Here is a 23,792-nt window from a genome sequence, read left to right on the forward strand (position 1 = left end):
AATAAAAACCCCAGCCACTGGAATGCTGATGCGTGGGTGCCTTATGGTACCGGTTAGAGCCACCAACCGGGACCAAAGGCCCCCTGACTGGGCTCGGCGCACAGGGCCACGTGGAGGCACATTGGTCCCGGTTCGTGTTTGAACCGGGACTAATGGGTGGAGGTATTAGTAACGACCCATTAGTCCCGGTTCATGAACCGGGACTAAAGGCCCTTACGAACCAGGACTATTAGGTGTTTTTCTACTAGTGTGCATGGCTGGATGCCTGAGATGGGGACGAGGGCGAAGCTTTACCAGCCTTTCTGTGATGTAGTCATCCGACAAGACCGTGCGGCGTAGGCGCCAATGATAGATGACATCGAGGACGACTGGACGATGCCACAGATAGAGCCCTGGAGGAGGCACACGGTTCCATTTTGAACTAAATTGGTTGGGCCATGCAGATGGGTTATGGGCCTACTAATGCAAGCAACAGGCACAATGGTTGATACTCTTTTTTAACTATTCTGAAAAACAAGTTATATGTTTTTTTATCATGGATTTAAAGCAAAAAGAGAACTGACCAGTTGGAAAAACAATATTGTACAACAGATAACCTTGGTATTTTAACAATTACTTACCTTAGTTTCTCTTCAGGAGTGATCCCAAGAGCATCGTCACATACTGGGCAGGATACAATCTACTCTTCATCTATTTTCTCCATAATACACTCCCGGCAAACTGCATACACGAAGATGGTTATAATACAGGCAGACATGCAAGTATCTTATAGAGATTTGTAAGAACCAAATTTATAATCGCACACATGTCACCTCACATCCGGCAGTTCCTATGTATAGGCTATACGGTTTGCCTGTCATCGTAAACCAGCGGTAAAACACCCTGTCCTCAAAAGTGATCATGCTTCGGCCACTCCACATCTCCCTAGCCCCTCGTTCTGCTCTGATCCCGAGCTCCAAATCAAATTCTCCTCACAGACTAGTGGCCGATCTCTGCAAAACGAGATTGATGCCAGCAGTAGTAGTAGGAGTACGACTACAAGGAAGAGGAAATCAGCCGCAATCGAGGTTAAGGGCTAATCGGCTCTGGTGCCGGCGGCAGCGGCTGAACACGATGAAGGCGGAGAGGGTGAAGACAGACGCGATCTCGACCTCATCCGCAACCCCCCCCCCCCACCCACCACCACCACTTGGACGACATGCTCCCAAAAGATAATCTCGCTCCTCCCTATCAAGCAAGGCAGTCACACTCAGATCCTCGTGAAACGCCTCTTTATAATTTGACTTTCCTATGATTCAAATAAAATCAAAAACACCTTTGGGCCTTAGAAAAACTAACAACATTTCCCTTTATTAAATGGTGGGGGGTGGGGGGGTCAACCATCTCAATATTGTTTCAGCTAGAGACCAATGTCTTAAGATAACCTAGATAACTAACATTAATCCCACTAATTATACTCTAATAAACACTACGATACATTTAGGGTCTATGTCAGGACCCCGACTCGATGCCACATCGATCTAGCATGTAACACCTCATATCGCTTTGCGGCCTCACGCACGGTATCCCCACGGGTGTCGCCTTACCTTTGCCCGGGACCGTTTGCGCATTTTGGCACACGTATATGATGGTGTCGCTAGCATCCATATGATAAAGAGCCCGGGCTGACATGGCTAGTCGTAAACCCAAAGTGGCACTAACTTACAGGGACAGGCATTCATGACCCAGCATCGAACGTGTCGGTCATCAGCGAGTGAATCCAGGCTGTAGCACTGGGCTAACAGGACTCCGGTGAACCGGGCTGTAGCGGGCTAGCAGGACTCCGGTATTCATCGCGTGACATTTCCCCGAAGGGACAGACACAGGATCAAAGAAGGACACATGCCGGCCTGCCTAAGTGTTCCGGAGCAGTAGCAAGCTACCAGGGCTCAGTGGAAGCACTAGGAGACATTTCCCGGTAAGAGAGGCTACTAAGAATAAACAACTAGATAGTCAGATCCCACACATACCAATACACATTACACGTACGCATAACATGCAAGTATGTGCGGTACAACATGGCATCACAGCATAACTCAACAACTCATATAGATAAAGGCTCAGAAGAGCCGCCATAGAAATTATTGCAAACAGGGGTCACAAGACCCATCATACAGAGCATACAAGCAACAAGCGGAAGCATTACATGTCTGGGTACAAACATCTACAAATGAAAAAGGCTGAAGAGCCTGACTATCTACAACATCCGATCAAGATCGTAGCTGAGGTACTAGCTACTAGTCGAAGTCCACGAGAACACTAGTAAGACCGAAGTCTCAGCTGCAAAAACATAAATAAAGCAACATGAGTACAAAGGTACTCAGCAAGACTTACATCAGATCATATCGTACATGCATTTGTATCAAGAGGGTAATGTGGGGTTTAGTTGCAGCAAGCCAGCTTTGACTCTGTGGCTATCCTATTCTACGACTACCAGAAACTCTAGAGGTGAAACAACGTACACGAGTCCACTAATCACCACACAATACACTACTATGGATTCATCCCCGTCTCCCTACGAGAAGGCCATCCATAGCACTCACACTTGTCTTGAGCATTTTATAGTATCCACTTCAAGTTGTCTATGTACCATGCAAGCATCCAAGAAGTCCATAACCGCGGACCCGGCTATTCGAATAGATCATGTTAACCCTGCAGGGGTGTACTTCTTCACACACGCTCTCGCCACTTACCGCCATGTACACGTCATGTATCTCGGCAACCTTCAAGCAGAAGCCTGGCGAGGGTGTCGGCCACGACCTGACTAACCACACAAGACTCTAGTCCAGGTTTATCGCCTATTCGGGTTCCATCCGCAAGGAGATCCGGCCGGGGTGTCGCTCACGGCCCCAAACGATGTGAGCAGGGTTCCCAAGCCCACCATCCGGGTGCCACTTGGTACACCGTGCCACGTGTGCCTAGTCTGTCCCAAGCCCACCCTGCCGGGTGCCACTTGGTAGAAAAATAGCACTACCTACAAACACCAGAAACTAGTTGCGACTCCTGGACAGAGATCAAGTTGGCTAATAAGTCGAGAGGGGCACTTAAGCATTCCAACGTGTGGTAGTATCGAGTCATTGGACAACATACATAGAACTCAGTGCTTAAGGACGGTTCCAGTGAGACAACCCACCATGTACTCCTACATGGCCTCTCACCGCTACCTTTACCAAATCGTGTTCACACACACTTCACTCTCAGCATCAGAACATATCATAACACTCCAATTCATTCCCAATGAACCAGACCTGACACAACTCTAAGCAATAGCAGGCATAGCATGGTAGGAACACAACAATGGCTTCAATCAACTCCTACACATGCTAGTGGGTTTCAACTATTTACTGTGGCAATGACAGGTCATGCAGAGGAATGGGTTCAACTACCGCAGCACAAAGTAGCAGATGAACTGTTGTTGTCCTAATGCAATAACTGAGAGCAGGGGCGAGAGAGTAGGGTTTTATCGAAATGAACAAGGGGGTTTGCTTGCCTGGTAAATCAACAAGGGAGGCACTGCTTCACAGACAGGTACTCTGGAACGTCTCCGGAGCAGGACCTATCGAGAAGGAACGGTGCCGGCAATCAATACACAATCATATGCAACAATATGATGCATGAACATGGCATGTAGATGTGATGATGTTTGAGCTAATGCAACTAGTAAACATTTGGTTTGAAGTCCATTTGAACAAAAGGTTCAAATGCATCTCTAAATTAGGTCTCTTATATATGCCATAATGTGTTTTCCCATATTCAGCATGTATAAGTTGGTTTTTCATGCATGAAACTAGTACAGATGGAAAGGTTGCATTTTTCTGATAATTTTTCATATATAAATTATTTTAATCTGAGCTACGGTTGAATTGTTATGAATTTTTGAAGTTTAAAACAATTTCTGGAATTTTCTGATTAAATTTAATTCCAGAAATCATATTATAGCGCCAGCATGACGTCAGCACGACGTCAGCGGTCAACTGGGCTGGTCCGGGTCAAACCTGACGTGTGGGACCCACACGTCAGTGATAGGGGGGTTAACAGGGGTTAATTTAGTTTAATTAAAAGGTTAGGGGGCACCGGGGCCCACTGTCAGTGTCAGGGGGGGGGTTAGTTAACGGTGATTAGCACTAAGCTAATCACCTGACGACGGGGCCCACTGTCAGTGTCAGGGGAGGTCAAACCCCCTGGTCAACCGGGGCTAAAACGCCGGTGTTTAGCCGCCGGCGGCAACAAACGCGGCGGAGGGGCTCGGGATCGCCGTTCCGGCGACCATTCGGGCGGCGAAGACCACCCACGCGAAGCCCAGGCTCGCGCGCAACTAGTGGTTCATGCGGGAGGCTGCGGGGGCGGCGGAGCTCGCCGGAGCGAAGCTCGGGGCGGCAGCCGGAGTTCGGGCGCGAGCGGGATCGGGCTGCGGGGCAGGGGGAGGCCACCTGAGGGGCTCGGCGGCACCCTCGTGGCACCAGGAGCGCGAAGGGATGCTTGGTTTGGGCGGAGACGGGCCGAGACGGCGACGGCGACATGGACGGCGGCGAGAGGCTTCGGCCGTGGTGGGGAATGGTGCTACGACGCGCGGGCAGTTAAACGGGGAGGAGGAAGCGGTGGCGGAGCTCACCGCGGTTGCAGCGACGGTCGAAGTGGGCTCGGGGACGCACTGAAGCGGCCGGAGCGTTGATGGGGATCCACGGCGGCCGGCGATGGAAAAGACGACGGCGGCGGCTCCACGGGGCGTCCGGAGGGGCACGGCTTGACGGGGAGCTTCAGGGCGAGGGGGCGGAGCTCCTGCGCGTGTCGGGGAGGCGAGGGGAGACCGGTGGCCACGGCAACGGCGAGCGGCAGTAGCGATGGCGCTCGGGTGTGCGAGGGGGAGAGAGAACCAGGGGAGGGGGAGGAATGAGAGAGTGGGAGAGAGGTGCGGGGCGGCGCGTGGCGTCGTCCGGTCCATCCAGAGCGACGAGGGGAGGACAGGCAGGCAGGGAGGGAGGAGGCGTGGCGCGGTGGCGCGCGCGCGCGCCGGGCACGCTCCGTTCCCCTGTCGGGGAGGAAGACGACAGAGGAGGGGGGCCAGGTGGGCTGGGCCGCCTGCTGGCTGGGCCGCCCTGCTGCGGCTGGGCTGCACAGGGGAAGCCCTAGGTAAGCCCCTCCTTCTTTTATTTCTGTTTTCTATTTTTTTCTGACATTTGTTTTGATTTAATAAAATACTAAATCAATTTATTACCTTATGCCAATTTTTGCAGGAGCTAGATATATTATTCCAGAGCTCTTTTATGAATGGCATAATTTTTGGACCATATTTCATATATATAGAAATATATTTCCAATGCAAATGTTTATCGAATTAATCCAAATGGCCAAAATAAATATCCATGAGCTCCTAAAAATATTGTTTTGATTTTTATCTCTGTCCAATATTTTCAGAGGGCATCATGAGCATTTTCTTGGACCCTTTTGGAGAAATTTTTATTTGAGTCATTTTCAAAAATAATTCTGAGGGTTCCACCAATCCTCATTTCAAATTTAAATGAAATTAAATATGATGCACAAATGGCTAGCTAGTCTAAGTCATACCAGACTAGGGATGTGACAGTCTAGATGCAATTTCAACTTCTTTTGCGGCAACGCTTTCAAAAAGGAATAAAAAAATCCTTGTGCCTTCGTCGCCCCTTTCAGATGAAAAGATCGAAAGAAAAAAATGCATCATGTGTGAATTGACCGGCTAGGGGCTGCTATCTTACCATCCTATTTGTGAGTAGAGACGGGCACCGCCATGTTTGATGTCAATTGGAAGCCATTGGTGGGCCCTTGCACCATCAATGATGGATGTTGCCACTGTAGACGTGGGCCTTCCCATGCAGCTGTTGCCCGCACACTACACAACTAGAATGTGGGCCCCAATCACCATGTGCAACACAGGTCCAATTTGATAGTATCTTGGGAAGCAATTAGAGAATGTTTCTATGAATACAATTTTTGCAATTAGCGGTATTTCTACAATTAATTGCAATTAATAATTTTTCATTGATTTCTAGATTAATTGCAAATAATGATTTTTCATTGATTTCTAAGATTAATTGCAATTAATGCAATCAATGATGTTTCCAAATTATGGTGGTGTGATAGATACATCATTGGAGCAAGGTTGGGCAGTGGAAGTAGATGGTTGAATGGCTGGGATCGTCTGGATTCACCAAACTCATGATTTTAGAAGAAGCAGTAGATTTACATGTTAATTCTAAGTAGATTAAGGTTTTCTTAAGCATCAATCGGTTTAGATTAATTCAAATTTAGTTTACTGAAAAAGTGTAACCTGCACTTTTCTAGAAAATTGTAACAGAACAAAAAGAGTGTAAGTTGCACTTTCACTAAGTTGTTGCATGGCCATCTCTACGGGCGCGTCCTGCACATATGCTACTCAGTGGATGCCTTTGTAAGGTCCCGACCCGGCTCCAATCCCCAAGTGGGCCTCTCATCGTCAGAGCTCGATATCCCATACATTCACTTGGTCGAGGAAGAGGAATTCGTTTAGAAATTCATGCATCGTGCCTGGCTCTTCGTTATTCACATGCGTTCATGTCCAACAACGGCCTCGCTCGGACTGCGGCATGGGGTTTTTCTAGAGTAGCTCTGGTGAAAGTGGCTACCAGAGCGGAGATGCATCAAAAGGCTTGCCGCAAGGTGGAATCATGCTGGTGGAGAATCATGGACCAAGTCGTGCTGTCTGCGATCCACGAGACGCAAAGACAGACAACATCTATTGAGGCCATCGATCTAGGGATCGTCACCCTATTCCATGACGCGGCTCCCCCGGTACCGCATGAAGAATAGTGGATCATGAAGAAGGTGGTCTTCAAGGGTAAGGATTTTCCTTTCAAGAAGACAAAATGGGTTGCCTTTGTTTTTACTAACAACAATGAAATTGTCCCACTGCAACTGATCCCGACTAGTGCTTCTCCATCTCCGAGGATTTCTAACAAATATAGGACATCTCCTAAGCCAACATCGATTCGTGGAGAGGAGATTTCGTTCAAGAAGAGGAAAGCCAATGTGCTCGAAGTAATCGACATGAGTGATGATGATAGTGTAGTCTCAGTCCCACCTACCTAGATCTTAGGGACTATTCTCAAGAAGTGGCCATGGGAGGAAAAAGCAGTCGTGGTTGTGGTCATACTCATGGTAGTGGATGTGGACGCTGACGCCGACCAAGCTCTGCAAGTAAGCCCGCCCATTCTACTTCGTCCTCACAAGGAAATTGGTGTTGGCTAATAGCACATTCTCTCCCGGTGTGTAACAAGCGCCTGTTCACAGCGCGACCACCATTTCCAGTGGCTGATGGGCATGTCCGGGTTCGAAATAGTTCGGAGGATGAAAGTGAGGGATATTTTGAATGGGACGAATTCTCATGCAATCAATACACTCAGGAATTCGCAAGACAACAATGATGGTTGTTCTTTGATCCGGACACCACCGACCAAGAGATAGATAGGACACCAGACGAGAATAGTGGACACCAAAACCAAGGATCACCGTGCGCAGCAACACAGGAAGACCGCGAGGAGTGCGTTCTTTCGGGCACAAAAGGGAGCACAAAACAAAACCGTGGTGGCAGCGGGAGCAACATAGATAGAGTGAACTCACATATGTGGCCGCACTGGACGAAGGCGCAGGCCTCCTGGAAGTAGCCTTTGCAAAGTGGTCACCCATGTCGTTGTGCGATCTAGCCGCTGCCAATTCACACCTGCGCGAACTAGCATAGAACATCCGCCATGACCCAGGGGCCACTACCCCAACGTCCTTTTCGTGAGTTGAGACGGGCACCACAAATTTTGATGTGGACTAGAAAACGTCGGAGCACCCTTACCGCATCAAAGATAAACATTGCGAGTGCCAAGAACGGCCCCCACGTGTAACCGTTGCGCACGCACTAGACAACAACCACCCGCGCGCCCTTGGCGAACGCATGACCATCATGCAGACACTGGCACACTGCAGTCCAAAACACGACATTCGCAGGAACTTGGCGGCATAATCTTCCCACATGGCCCAAGCGAGGAGCGCACAAATCTGCCGTCATGTTCTTTTGTTGATTGAAAGTAGATTTGAGTTTTTCTTAAGAACCAATCAATTTTAGTTTACTAAATAAGTGTAGCCTGCACTTTTTACAAAAATGTAACTAATTGCACTTTGACAGAAAAAATGTTGCACTTTTCTGAATTGAATAAGACTTCAGAAAGTATCATCGACTTAGGCATATACAGAGAGGAGACCATCAGAATGACCTATGGAGTGTGGAGCTAGGTGTGAAGCTTTGACGGCCATGCACTGGCATGGACCATTACCAGCCAAAACCACTAGACACCACCGTGGAACAAACCGAAGGCATCTCACCTAGAAGATCTTTTGAACAAATCATGGCTACTGCACATCCTTGCACAGTTGGTAAAGAAACAAAATTACCACAAGAAAGAAACAGAGGAACTATAAACAAAAAATGCCTACATAGACTGTTTAGATTATTTGTCTAGCAGGTCTACGGCTAAGCTAACCTCTCTTTTTTCGTCCCTTCTCCCTTTGCATGGTCCAACAAAAATGTGAAAGATATGCAGATATAGAGTCCTAGGTAGGCTGGCCCATCGATGGACAACTGAATGAGGAGCATGAGCGGATGACAGAAAGCAGACCAGGTAGGTGTTGCAATGGCAAGGGATGGAGGTTGTCTTCACCGTGCAGCAAGGAGACTGGACGCCTGGCACCGGCAGTAGCGCAGCTCCATCACAAACTCATTCGCCGGAGCACACACCGGCCTATGGACCTCGTCCTTTGGCTTGCAGCTCAGCCACCGCTTGAGTAGGACATGTAGCGAGGGCAGACCGACTCATCATGGCATAAGATCTCCATCCAGCCTCCACCGAGATCTCCTCGGCAATATCTTCGTCCTACTGGCGTGCATCGTAGATCAAGTCCATGCATCCTCCATGAGCAAGCTCTGGCGCCAGGTAGCCTTCCAGAACCTGTCCTCGCTGGCATGGCTCCTCAAGCCCTCCACTGCCTGTACCAACAGCTACAGGATCTTCGGTGGCTCCGCTGATCCACGCTCGACCCTCTCTGACGAGGCCGTGGGGCCTGTTTCTGTTGCTCCGCTCCGGGAGGGTGGGTCGTGGTATAATCCCGTCACTGTCGCGGTCATGCCGTGCTCAACCTCCGCACCAGCGAGCACGTCGCCCTACCGGATCGTGTGTGCATCCTCGTCAACGCCGACGACATCAGGTGCCCCATGATGATCCCCGCAGCCGCCATGTCTGCCACCCCGTCTTCTGTTGCCTACGTGGTCGCTGCCATAACGTCCAGCCAGACAAGCATGGCCTTCTACCATCCTAGCATGCAGTGTTGGACATCGCTGCCGGCAGAGATGATGGCCCCGCACAATGCCTAGGACCTGACTTACCACCATGGATGGTTCTGTACCGTCGACTCAGATGATGACCTCTACTGCTATAAGGCCAAACTTTCGACATCTACGCATACCATTGTACAACTTGCGTACGAGATCCGCACTCCCCGGACGAACATGGCACACTGGGGGATTGTATCCTGCTACCTCCTGCTCTCCGCTTCTGGCACCGATCTGCTGATGGTGAGGATATTCATCTCGCCGTTGAGACGCTGCACGTCGCGGTTCCAGGTCTTCAGGCTACATAAGCCTACCAGATGGCCGGGCAGGTGCTCTTCAACGGTCGGGCCTGCTCCAAGGCCTTCGACATGGGACACGCCGGCAGACCGGGCTACATCTACTTCCTCGACGAAGTCTACCCTGGTGGTCCGCAAAGTGTCCAGCAGAACGAGTATCCCTGCGCTGATGTTGGCGGGTGGCGGTACTCAATCCCCAGCGAGATCGAGCACTGCCTGCCATGGTCTCCCCCCTCGAACATTCCGCCGTGCGTTCGGTACCACCATTAATTGAGCTATACCTAGCAGGTTCAGTTTGAGGCACCATACAGATATGTATTAGTTTAATTAGAGTCTTTGTTGTTTGTGTTTGCTCCTCCTCACTGTTTCTTTGTTGTTATACTCTTTGATTTGGTTGTTGTTGTAATATGTGAACCTGAAAGTTCCATATCCAGTTTGTTGTATGTGTGCTAAATTTGAAGTCTGTTTTCGAACTCATTTCATCTATATGAAATTGTGAACTATTTAGAGTTTTAGACTGCTACTATATAGGTTGCTTAAATTATTTGTGTGAATTTTTGCTGTAGATTCTAATTCCGACTTTGATATTTTCCACCGTGTTGTCAGGATTGCACACAACTTCTTATTCTATCGCATTATTGCATCTGACGATGGCGGAGGAGTTTTTCATGTCTCCCCTGTTTGCATTGACGATGGCGGAGGACATTTGACGTGTTTTCAGGTATACAACAACTACTCGTGAATGTATGTTGTAGACTGTAGCTAGTCTGTGCATCACCATTATTCTTAACTGATGTGTTTTAGCGGCATATACTTACTACATCGTTGATGTGGTTGTCGTTGAAACTGAAACTTCCGTATCCTGTTTGTTGTATGTGCTTAATTTGAAGCCGTTTTTCGAACTCATTTCATCTATGAAATTGTAATGTATTTAGCTCATACTAGCTACATATATAGGTTATCTGATTTCTATATGCTTCTAAATTTTTTTCTTGCTTTCCTAGTATTTGAAATATGTGTATGATTTTTGGTTGTAAATTCTAATTCAGATTTTTTGGTTGTAAATTGTAGTGCACAAAATTTCTTATTGTATCATACGATTGCATCTATAGTGGCAGAGGTGTTTTTCATGTCTCCCCTGTTTGCATTGAGATGAGATGATCTGCAACTGAATATTTGATGTGTGCTCAGGTGTAGAGATCAACTAGTACTGATTGTATGTTGAGCACTGTAGTCTTTATTAGATGACCCTTCTTCACTTCTCAGCCGAATGTTTGATGTGTTTTAGCGTTTTGCATTTATACCACTGAAGAAACCTCACTTTCTTGAATACAAGATCATAAATGGGCACACTGCGGCTGGTTTAACGACGTGAGCTGGACAAAGCAAATGGAAATTATGCTATTACATCGGGCATCATTATCAAGCCGTTACATCTAAGCTCTACGTATATTTACTATGCCCTCTTGGCACTGTAAATTGTATCTAGGAAGAGCATATGTACAAAGCCATAGCAGACCGAGCCAGACAAAATGGGACAGGCTGGTTCACTTAGGAGAATATTCCCCATATTCATATATAACCAACAACTTTTTACTTTATGTAACATGGAAATGTTTTTTTGGATTGACTGTGATCCACAAGACCAGCGAAATGAAAGAAGGGGTCCAGGCATGAACATAGGCACAAGTTTATGTTTTCTTGTTAGTACTCCCTCTATCTCAAAATGTAAGTGTCAAAAAATATCTTACATTTTGAGACAGAGGGGGTAGCATTTAAATGATCATTGATGCATCTTACTAGTTTAATCATCATTCATCGACTTGTCTCCGGATGTCATGTGGTGAGCCTCAGTGCCATTATTTAATTTTGCCTGCTATCTTTTAATCCTCCAATCCAAGATGGGGAACCAACACCCGATTGATAAATCTCTATTTCCTTGATGTAGTATGGCTGGCATGCCAACACCATGTATTCCCACTATTTCTATAGCTATTGGACAAAGGCGTGCAAAGAAAGAGAATGCCGTGGCCAAGAGCATAGTGCAATTCAATCAAGGAAAGCTAGATGGTTCATATTCACTGCAAACCAAGTTATATATTTCTTGTCTTGCTGCTAATGGGATTCACAAAACACCTCTGCTAGCACAACATCGGCGGGATCCCAGGAAGAGGAAATCAGCCGCAATCTAGCTCCGGTGCCGGCAGCAGCAATTGAACACGATGGAGGCGGAGAGGGTGAAGACAGACGACATCTCGACCTCATCCGCAACCCCCCACCCGGACAACATGCTCCGAAAGATAATCTCGCTCCTCCCTGTCAAGCAAGGCGGTCGCACCCAGACCCTCATGAAACAGCACCTCTTTATAGTGCGACTTTCCTATGATTCAAATAAATCAAAAAATCTTTGGGTCTTAGGAAAACTAACACCATTTTCCCTTTTTAAATGTCGGGGGAAGGGGGGTGAAACCATCTCAAATATTGATTAGTGAAAAACTCTAACCTATACTTTTCTAGAAAATTGCAACTTTAGCAAAAAAATGCAAGTTGCACTTTCACTAAATTGTTGCATCGCCACCTCTACGGGCGCGTCCTACACATTCCCTGCTCAGTGGCTGCCTTGGTAAGGTCCCGGCCCCATCACCGTTCCCCCGATGGCCCTCTCGTGGTCAGAGCTCAGTATCCTGGACATTCACTTGGTCGAGGAAGAGGAATTCGTTCATAAATTAATGCGGGACACCTGCCTCTGCGTTGTTGACATGCGTTCACTTCCAGCCATAGCCTCGCTCAGGGCTGCGGCATGGGGTTTTTCTGGAGTAGCTCTGGTGCAAGTGGCTATTGGAGAGGAAACGCCATCAAAATGATTGGCCACAAGGTGGAATCACACCTGTGGAAAATCATGGAACACGTCATGCTGTCCGAGATCCACGGGACACAAAGACAGACAACCTCTATCGAGGCCACTGAACTAGGGATCGTCACCCTGTCCCATGATGTGGCTTCCATGTACCGCATGAAGAACAGTGGATCATGGAAAAGGTGGTCTTCGAGGATAAGGATTTGCATTTCAAGAAGAGAAAATGGGTTGCCTTTGCTTTCACTAACAACAACGAAATTGTCCCGTTGTAGCTGATCCCGACTAGTGCTTCTCCAACTCCAAGGATTTTTTACAAACATAGTCCATCTCCTCAGTCAACATCGATTCATGAAGGAGAAGATTTCGCTCAAGAAGATTGTCCCGATGTGGTCGAAGTAATCGACATTAAAAATGATGATAGTGTCATCCCAGTTGCACACCTAGCTACCCAGATCTTGGGGACTGTTCTCAAGAAGTTGCCACGGGGGGCAAACGCGGTCGCGGCCGTTGTCCTGGTGATGATAGTGGATGTGGACACGAACGCCGACGAAGCTCTACAGGTAAGAGAGCCCGGGCTGCTTTGTCCTCACAAGGAAAACGGTGTTGGCTAATAGCGCCCTCTTCTTCAATGCCTAATGAGTGCCTGTTCACAATGCCACCACCTTCTCCAGTGGTTGATGGGCATCTCTTGGTTCAAAGTAGTTCGGAGGATGAAAGTGATGGATGTTTGGATTGGACGAATCCGCACGCAGTGAAGAGGTTCAGGAACTCGCACAAGAACAAAGATGGTTGTTCTTGGATCTGGACACCACCGACCGAGAGACAGACAGGACGCCAGATGAGAACACCAAAACCAAGGACGGCAGTGTGTACCAGCGCAGGAAGACCGTAAGATGTGCGTTCTGTCAGAGACGAAAGGGAGCACAAAACAAAACTGTGGAGGCAGCGGGAGCAGCGTAGACAAAGTGAATTCACATATGTGGCAGCAATGGATGAAGGCGCATGCCTCCCAGATGTAGCCTTTTCAAAGTGGTCACCATGTCGTTGTGCGATCTAACTACTACCATTACACACCTGTGTGAACTGCCATGCAGCATCCGCCATGATCCAGGGGCCACTACCCAACATCCTTTGCATGAGTAGATACGGGCACCACCATGTTTCATGCCGACTGGAAGATGTTGGTGCACCCTTGCCCCATCAAAGATAAACATTGCCACATACCGAGAAGGAGCTCCCCGTGCAGCCGTTGCGCGTGCACTAGACAACAACCGCCCACGCGCCCTCGGCCAACGCATGACCATCATGCAGACACTGGCAAACTACAGTCCAAAACACGACAATCGCAGGACCTTGGCCACACTATCTGCCCAGCTGGCCCAAGCAAGAAGCGCACAAATCTGTCGTCATGCTCTTTTGTTGATTCAAAGTAGATTTGAGTTTTTCTCAAGAACCAATCAACTTAGAAAAATCAACTTTAGTTTATTAAATAAGTGTAGCCTGCACTTTTCTACAAAAATGCAACTAAATAAAAAAGTGTAAATTGCACTTTTACTGAACTGTTGCACTTTTCTAAATTGAATGAGACTTCGGAAAGTATCATTAGCTTATGCATAGACGGGGAAGAGAATATCAGAATGACCTGTGCAGTGTGCAACCAGTTGTTCAGCTTGCTCGGTGTGCAGCTTTGACGGCCACGCACCGGCATAGACCGTTACCAGCCAAAACCTCTAGACCACCACGGGACAAACCGAAGGCATCTCACCTAGAAGATCTTTTGAACAAATCACGGCTACTGCAGCCTGGGACTGGAGCGAGCGAGAATGAGAGAGGGCAGGGAAAGGGACCCGGGCGCAACCGTGTCGGGGAAGTCGCCAAACATGATCCAGTTCGTTCGAGCGGGTTCGAATTTGAATGGATGGGTCTTCGACGAGGGCGATGCTGATCCGGAGCTTGTAGTTTGTGCGCGGAATTGGGGTTCCCTGTGTATGATAGTTTCGGTGTTCAAGATTGCGCTAGGGCCATTATGATCGGATTTTGTATAGTATAATACGGTGGTTGGTTGTTTAGGTGGGTTGGGAAATCGATCCAGTTGCTTGATGGATGGGCGTGTTGAGTTAGCTTTACTTTTCCCCATGGTGTTAGTTATCTTCTTCTTCTTCTTCTTCTTTTTCTTCTTCTTCTTCTTCTTCTTCTTCTTCCTAATGAACTGTCTGTATGTGTGGAGACGATAGATTGATGCTCTTATCCTTAAGTCCTATTGGGAATCGAGGTCACTTTGTTGCGGTCTATGGAAAAATCGTGATTTATCTTTCCAGCAGGTCCAGGAGATCTGCTAAAGTCATCATTTCATTCTGTTATGTGGGCTTGTGAGTTTGGAGTAATCCAAAATGAGCGCCAAGATAACGGTAACCTACAAGAGGAAGCGTGGCGCGTCTCGCGCTCATGAGGCTGATGCCCAGGGGGCTGATTCCGATGACGATGTGTTGAACGGATATGGTCATGTAAAGAAGGTTGACTCTATCTCATTTTCGGCGTTATAGAATTGTTGATATTCGAAGTTATTTCGGTTGAATCTGGCTGTCTGCCATTGTTGATTTTCCCGCCTTCTAAGATGGTATTTGTTTGCACCTTTTTTAAGGAGGGCACAAAAGTTGCTGCGTGGAATAGTACAATATGAGCCAGGTGTTTGTACAACTCTATCATTTGTGTCTTTGAAAATAGTGTGATACCAATATGATGCAAAGACACTTGTATCTCAAGATGTCAATAGCTGGATATGTTCTCAGAACACTATATTATTTGTTTGATCTTTGATACATGCCACACATGTTTTTAGAACTCTATCATTAATTGTGTCTTTGGAAATCATTGATGTTTGATGTTATTTCTGTTGAATCTGGCTGACTACGTTAGTTCTGTTGTAGGGTGGAAAAGTTGTTGCGCGGAATAGTACAATATGAGCCACAGGTTTGTAGAGCTCTGTCATTCGTGTCTTTGGAAATTGTGTGATACAAATATGATGTAAAGACATTTGTATCTAATGATGTCAATAGCTGGATGTTCTCAAAGTATTATATTTTTTATGCTAAGCAGATATAAGTATATGCTCTTGTTTATATTATGCCATAAATTTAATTACCTTACTATATGATAGATCGAAGCTCTTATCCTAATGTCCTAGAGTTGATGGAGTTCTGCGGCAAAGTCCCGATCTATATTTCCAGCAAGTCTCAGGAGAATACATATCGCCATCGTTTTGTAATGTTATGTAGGCTCGCCCGAGTGGTGTTTTGGCACGGTTTGACATGAGCGCCAAGATCACATTAACCCATAAGAGGAAGCATGGCACATCACTCGCTCAGACGGCTGATGGAGCGACTCCGGAGCCTCCTACTATTTCTAGCGGTGGGGTTGCCGACAGCGAAGCCCCGGAAGACGAGGTGGACATAGGTAACGACCTGTTGAAAGGATATGATCATGTAAGAAACCTTGAGTTCGCTCTTTCCTTATCGTTGTAGGACTGTTGATGTTTGATATTATTTCTATTGCATCTGTCTGTCCATATTAATTCTGCCATTACTGAATTTCCCTCCTTTTAAGATAGCAATTTTTCACGGCTTATTAAAGGAGGGCACAAAAGTTGCTGCGCCCACCGCTACAACTCGAGCCACATGATTTCATGAAAACTGATAGCGAAGGGTCGGGGTCAGGCCCCTTGTTTTTTCTCTTTATTTATTTTCTCCTTTTCTTCTCACCACCTCACGATACAATAACCACATATACCCGCTCGCACAACGACAAGTTAACCTGATAGGCTTCACTGATTGCAACAACCTGCATGCCTGGCTTTGGCGGTAGAGCAGCTCCATCATGAACTCATTCGCCGGAGCACCCACCGGCCTCTGACCTCGTCCTTCAGCTTGCAGCTCAGCCACCGCTTGAGTAGGCCGTGCAGTGTAGGCAGATCGGCTCTTCATGGCATAGGATCTCCACCTGCATTTCGCACAAGTGTGTACACAAGGTGTCAGACAAAAGAGCAGGCTCACATACTTTCTCAGCACGCTCGGTGATAGGAAGAGATATGATTTAGTGATGTATTCTTTGGGAGCTTTGCAACAGAAAAATGGTGCAAATAAATCCTACTATGTCACCAAGCAAATCTACAAATGCAGCACCGTAGTTCCTTTTAATGGAAATTGGTGAGGACTGGCCCCTTCAAAAAAGTAGCGAACTCTAGATTTATCGATAATGTAATGCTTGGAAGCAAGCGCCTTGATAGGAGGCCACAGACTTGAGTAGGGTCTGTGGAGTGACAACAATTTAAAATGCAAGTACAAGGAGATCTAAACGGCTCACCTTATCTTCACTTGCTAGCTCAAATTTTTTTATTAGTCAGCCTCAGGATGGAGGATACCAACATAGTTCCATCTCTGAAACAAGAAGAAAATAGTCATATTGAAGAACAGAACGTATTGAATTCTTGGAATCTAGTTACATGTTATTACATCACCAACAACAAATTGCTGGTAGGAATGAATGGGAAAAAAACACGCAGGATTTTTTGATGAAATATCGTCTCCATTGTTGATAAAAAATCATAAGAGCACTGTTTTTCTAAGTTCCCCGCCTTCATATTTTGAGATGAAGAGAAGAACTCTGGCTAATAGCAGAGCAATCTATGCATCTAGTAGAAAATATAACAGGAAAAGGGCCATCAGCACACTGAGCCATCTTACGCTGGGAAAATATCTCCAGCAATATATACTACGAGTTTCAGAGGCCTCTTCTTTTTTAATTTTTTGGACTGCGTATCACATGTGTCACATGGTTGAGAGGCCTCTATCATTGTTGCCAAGAAACTTGATGACTAAAGGCGAACTCACTTAATCCTGTAGAAATTCTTTTACAGCTGAGGAAGAAGTTTAGGTTCTACCCTGCAAAACAGTTCTCGTTTCAATGTGAGGAAGCAAAACACACGATCTATCGGAATCAGCATAAATACTGAATATGCTGCAAGAGGTCTTACTTGTTCGACGAAGTGACTAGTGAAAACCAGACTTGGGTAGTTATTCGCTCATGCGAGTCCGCTTCTAGGCTTTCCCTTGGACTATCCTCCGTAGTAGTTTCAGTTTTTGAACCTTTCCTTGAGAGAAGAATTTGATTTTTCTGATTTCTTCGTGCTTGCCACGACTAAAGTTCATAAGGGCTCCTCAAGCTCTTCTTTGTCAATCTTTAGAAATTTCTGCACTGTTCTGTTTGGGATGAAAGTGTAGTTAGAACAAGCAAATGTTGTGGCATCAAACTTGCATATGAAAATATGTTCTGATAACACTTCAATACGACCTGCTTTTAATTTGCCTATGTTGTCATCAGGGTAGATTTTCGTGCCGAGGCCTTCTCAGGCATCTGATCGCAATCTTCAGATGTATTTGGCAATTTACCGAGGTAAAACGTCTGGGATGTGATAGTCTTTCTTGCAGCTTTGGTTCTCCGAGTAGACTGTGTTGATATCTTTGGGGTTCTAACCAAGGAATAGTTGGAGCCTCAAAAGCGTAAACTTCTGCCTTATTTTTTGAAATGGCAGTTATCCTGCATTCATTATTAAGAAAAAAGTTGCTCGTTTAATTATGGAGAACCGGGCAAAAACCACCAAAGACGCTAAGCGGCACACATAAGAAACCCCACGCACATCGCTCCAAAGAGGGTCTCGGCAAGAAATCACGTAGGCGTCGTCGTCATCACTCCTCCCTTAGAGGGGTCATTGTCATCCCTACACTCTGAGCAAACGACTTCGACTTCGTCGTAGGCAGTTGTCAACTCAATCCACACTTCATAGGCCGTGAGGGGTTGCATGAAGATCCGTGCCAAAATTCAGCCTCCCACGTCCAGACATCAAAGCTCCAACTTTGATGGAGAGCTACGAAGAAAAACTAGGCATGGCAGGCGCCACGGAAGATCGCTGAATGGGCACCTGCAGTTAGTCACCGTACACCACAGGGCAAGCCCCGCCGCCACCGCTTCGACTTCACAGCAATAGACAAACCAAGGCAACCCCGTGGTCACACCGGAGAAGAGTCGACTACCTCAACCTTCGTGTGTCTCCACAATGCCCCCACCACCATCGTTGCCTTAGAAGCCTCGATGTCACAAGCCGCCGGCATCCATTGGTCCCGTTATAGCCGATGCCAAGCTCACAAGACGAAGTTCCCAAGAGGGAGTACGATATCGAGGCGCTGCCATTGTCCCATCAAAGGTCAAGGGTATCCCTTGAAGAGGCCGAGCTAGCCGGATCCGCGCGGGAGGGGTGCAGCAGCAAAACAATGATGCCTCCAGGAAGGTAAACAATGGCCATATCCGCCTCCATCACTGGTCATGACACAAAGCCGAGACAAGATCTTCACCCAAGCTCCCACACCACCTTAGTCACATATCATCCCACACCGACGAAGAAGCTGCACCGACATCCGCTGCCACAAATCGCACCTCAGGAGACCACTGACGGCCAACCTCCGTCAGCGGTCGTCTGGACGCAGAGCCACCGGACATAGCGCAAGCCGCCATGCCCCCTCGAGCACCGTGTAGACAAGGAACGGAGGAGCGCTGCCCGAAGCCAAGAACCACCTCGGTTCCGAACCACGGCCAAGCATCAAAAGCGCCCACCCGTCCCATGTGCGCCACCGCGGCCGCCGAAGACCAGATCTGCAAAACCCGCAGCTCGAGGCGCCCTTCCTTTCCATTCAGGGCCCCCAATCCGCACCACCACACTCCTCGTGGCCAAAGCCGCAGCCCAAGCTCCGCACAGGCCACCCGAGCCCCTTTGCCTTGCGCCCCGCCTGACCTCCAACATGTCGGAGCATGCGACCAACAAGACGCAGCTCCGCGTTGAGCACCGCGCCGGGCCAGGATGCCCCTCCACGCGCCGCCACACACCCTCCCGTGAGGACAAGTGCGGCCACACCACCACCGGTCGCCAATCAGAGAAACCGCATGCTGCCCCGTCTCATGTGCGCCACCGTGTCGCCGTCCTTTACCATGGTACACGGCGGCATCCATGGACCTACAGATGCTGGCTGGAACCGCTGCGTCCCAAGCAGGCTGCCACACGCGCTGGCCCACCGCAACCGTCACCAGCCACGCCGGAAATGGGCTCCGGCCCCTGACCTGCGCCCTCCACGCAGCAGCGCCAAGGAAGCAATGGTACGCCGCATCACCCTTACCACTATATTTCGCGGGCCGCCATCCCGGCCTACCAGTGCCGCCCCCAGTCGAACTCGAAGGCTGTCAACACCATGATGAGAAGCCTCCCACGACACCATTAATTTGGCCGCGGGGACCCACTGCCACCGCAGCGACAGGAGCAGGCAGCAGCGGCGGCGAGGAAGCACAGGGGAGGGAGAACTTGGGGTGGCGGCGGTTTCGCCCTCAGTGCCGCCTGGGTGCGAGGGGATAAAATTAAAATCTGCCTTATGTGGAAACAAATTCAAATAAGGAAACAATCAATCATGATAGCTAGCAGCATATAGTTAAGTACCTGAGTCGAGATCGCATGAAAAAAAGATAAAGGTGGCTGGAATTCCAAGCTTTTGCTTCACAGAACAAAAATGAATATACTTTTATTTGCAAGCGTGTGTGTTTGAGCCAGTGTTTCATTAGACAAGATAATAATCTAGCAGGTAGTCGGCACGAAGAGCTGTGATAGCTGTTACAACTTATGTAAGATTTATACAGTAGAGTCCAGAGTAGTGTAATTATAAGGAAATGTCCTACTCTACCGCCGGCTCAAATGAGCTCGGGATGAACAGTAAATTTAGAAAAAAAATATTACAAAATTTTGAAATGTTTTAATGGCAAACACTGACAAACTTTCTGGATTCTTTTAAAATTTCAACATGAAAGAGCATTCATGGAAGTCGTTGCAAAAATAACAAAATCAACACTCCAAACTGCTTTTGATAATAGCACTTTTGAAGCATCGGTTCTATTTTGTCTTTGCCACAATTTCCAGGAATGTTGTTCCGTGACGAAATTTTGCAAGCATCCAGAAAATTTATCAATGTTTAGTACAAAAATATTCAAAAGTTTTGATTTTTTTTCATATTATTTTGGAATTTACTATTCACCCAAGCGCATCGGGCTGAGAAACATCACGTCTTATAAGCTGGTATACTCTCACTAATTACGAGAAGGAACTATTTTTCATTCAGATGCGTACAGACATAAATGTACTCTTATTCTTCACAAAAATGTTAAGTGCACTTTCCTGGTATATAAGGGTCGTACGTGTACTCTTATTCTTCACAAAAATGTTAAGTGCACTTTCAGTTATATAATGGTCCAAATAAGCTAATTGTTTCTGCAGCTATTAATGGTGTGTGTAAAGAACATATTTTACTGAAAGGTACAATTTTTTATATGCAATAACACAATGGAAATGTATTTGAACTCCTATGACTTCAAGGATCGAACTAAGATCAATCTACATATGTGTTGACATGTTTGCTTGTGGGCATTGCATATATCCTTCACAATAGTTCTATACGGATTCTATTCAAAGTGAATTTCATTAGCGTGTTTTCTCCATTCTGACCATATTTTGCTCTACAGTCTATACATCCCTACTGCCAAGGTCTTAAGATGCAGCTGGGGGTGATCGGAGTTGGAGGCCATTGTCGGCGGCATACCGTTGGTGAAGGTAAAACCTAAAGAGACAACGACAGGAGCATGGGACTGTGCGGTGTGGTCTGTCGCCTGTCAGTCAAATGCACTACTAAAACTGTTGGCGGAAACCACTTCAACTTTGATGTGGGGCTTTGGTACCTGGTCTCTGAGGCCATCTGCCGACTCATCCAATGACGCTCTAGCACGTACAATAGGAGAGAGAGGTGCCACAAAATTTTGTGTCGCCAAGTTATTACTGAGATGAAACAAGCGGGATGACTTGTAGCATGAGCCATTTTGAGGCAGCCAGGGTACTGTAAATTTTGTTTTATTGGTACAGATGAATAGAAGGCTTTGGATCATGTATACTTACTGGCTTTAGTGTCCGTAAAACCTCAAAATGGCCTTTGACATGAGTATGGCGTTTTGGATCTTGGCTTCCATGGAGGCCGATTTTTGAAAAAAAAAATCAAAATTCGAATTTTTTGGTTTCAACAAATCTGAAAGAATTATACAAGTAAACACGGATGTGAGGTGTATGTGTGTAAATTCCAGGATGAAGTACGTTGAAATGTGATCTGTACAAAAAAGAAAAATTCATGGTCTGGGAGGATAAATAGTATCATTTGTTAAAATGGCCTAGACTTTTTTTTATTGCACAACCCTCATTTCAACGTATTTCGTCCTGGAAATTTACATACTTGTGCATTATGCATTCATGTATGTCTGTATTATTCTCAGTATTTTTTGAAACATAAAAATATGAATTTTCACAAATTTTGAATTTTGCATTTGGAGGCCTCCATGGAGTTCGGCCTCCAATAGCAATTTCCGCTGTGACATCCCGTTTGTGGTCCCTTTTGAAATGTAAAAATAAGTACTATTATTGATGAGAAGGCCTAAAAAGGGTGGCAGCACGACTTCTTAACGCTCACATGTTATTAACGCTAGATCCCTTTTGTTTGCAGACAACTGGGATACAGCACAGTAATGGTAAGAGTACTGAAAACAAGTGGGGTATTAGCACAAGCAGCTCATACAGTGGGATGCACCCAATTCGTCTAGGTCATCTCATGAAACTTTGCCTCGAAAATCTACTTCAAATCCACCCATAGTGCGACTAAAAACAGTTGGATTCAATGGCTAGCTTACTCGATCTTCCTAGCTTGCTGCAGAATTAGACCTATCTATGAGTGAATAAACCTTTTTTTTCAATTGCTAGCTTACTCAATCTTCCTAGCTTGCTGCAGAATTAGACCTATATATGAGTGAATAAGTTGCTCCTAAACTGAGACTAACATCAGTTACCCCCTTCCAACAGATCTAACATTGTTCGAAAACTAAAGAAAGTGTAGCTATGATCGAGAGAAAGGAAGGGGGACCTGAGGTGTACTGTCTTTGGTTTCCCCATCGACGGTGGATCCTGACGGGGATCCTACATGGCTTGATGCTTGAGATGGGGACGAGGGCGAAGCTTTACCATCCTTTCTGTGGTGCAGTCGTCCGATGAGACCGTGCCGGCGTAGGTGCCGACGACCGATGACATCGAAGCCGACTGGACAATGGTACAGATAGAGCCGTGGAGGAGGCACGCGGTTCCATGTTGAGCCAAATTGGTTGGGTCAGGCAGATAAATGGGTTATGGGCCTACTAATGCAAGCAACATGCACAATGGCTGGTACTCATTTTTCTAACTATTCTGAAAAACAAGTTACATGTTTTTTATTATGGATTTAAAGAAAAAATAGAACTGACCAGTTGGAAAAACAACATTGTACAACAGATAACCTTGGTATTTTACAATTACTTACCTGAGTTTCTCTTCAGTAGTGATCCCAAGAGCAGCGTCACATACTGGGCAGGATACAATCTCCTCTTATCTATTTTCTTCATAACACATTCCCGGCAAACTGCATACACGAAGATGGTTATAATATAGGCAGGCATGCAAGTATCATACCGAGATTTGTAAGAACCAAAGTTATAAGCGCACACATGTCACCTCACATCAGACAGTTCCTATGTATAGGCTCTACGGTTCGTCTGTCGTCGTAAACCAGAAGCAAAACACTCCTCAAAAGTGATCACACTTCAGCCGCTCCGCATCTCCCTAGCCCCTCGTTCTGCTCTGGTCACGAGCTCCAAACCAAATTCTCCTCGCAGACTAACGTCCGATCTCTGCAAAAGGAGATGGATGCCGGCAGTAGTAGTATTAGGAGTACGACTACAAGGAAGAGGAAATCAGCCGCAATCGAGGTTAAGGGTTAACCAGCTCCAGTGCTAGTGATTGCGGTTGAACACGAAGGAGGCGGAGAGGGTGAAGGCAGACGCGATCTCGACCTCATCCGCAACACCCTCCCCCTCCCCCCCTGCCTACAAACCACTTGGACAACATGCTCCTGAAAGATAATCTCGCTCCTCCCTATCAGGCAAGGCAGACGCACTCAGATCCTCGTGAAACGTCGCCTCTTCATATTGTGACTTTCCTATTATTCAAATAAAATCAAAAACACCTTTGGGCCTTAGAAAAACTAACAACATTTTCTTTTTGAAA

General features: G+C 46.8%; 3 pseudogenes; 2 read left to right on the forward strand and 1 right to left on the reverse strand.

Moving 5' to 3' along the window:
* Positions 1-8,739: 8,739 nt before the first annotated feature.
* Positions 8,740-9,990, forward strand: LOC119310163 (annotated as a pseudogene).
* A 5,940-nt stretch (positions 9,991-15,930) lies between these two features.
* Positions 15,931-19,427, reverse strand: LOC119310164 (annotated as a pseudogene).
* An 8-nt stretch (positions 19,428-19,435) lies between these two features.
* The window catches only part of LOC119310165, a 9,342-nt pseudogene continuing 4,985 nt past the window's right edge, over positions 19,436-23,792 (forward strand).

The sequence above is a fragment of the Triticum dicoccoides genome, chromosome 5B, assembly GCF_002162155.2.
Source record: "Triticum dicoccoides isolate Atlit2015 ecotype Zavitan chromosome 5B, WEW_v2.0, whole genome shotgun sequence".
Lineage (NCBI taxonomy): Eukaryota > Viridiplantae > Streptophyta > Magnoliopsida > Poales > Poaceae > Triticum > Triticum dicoccoides.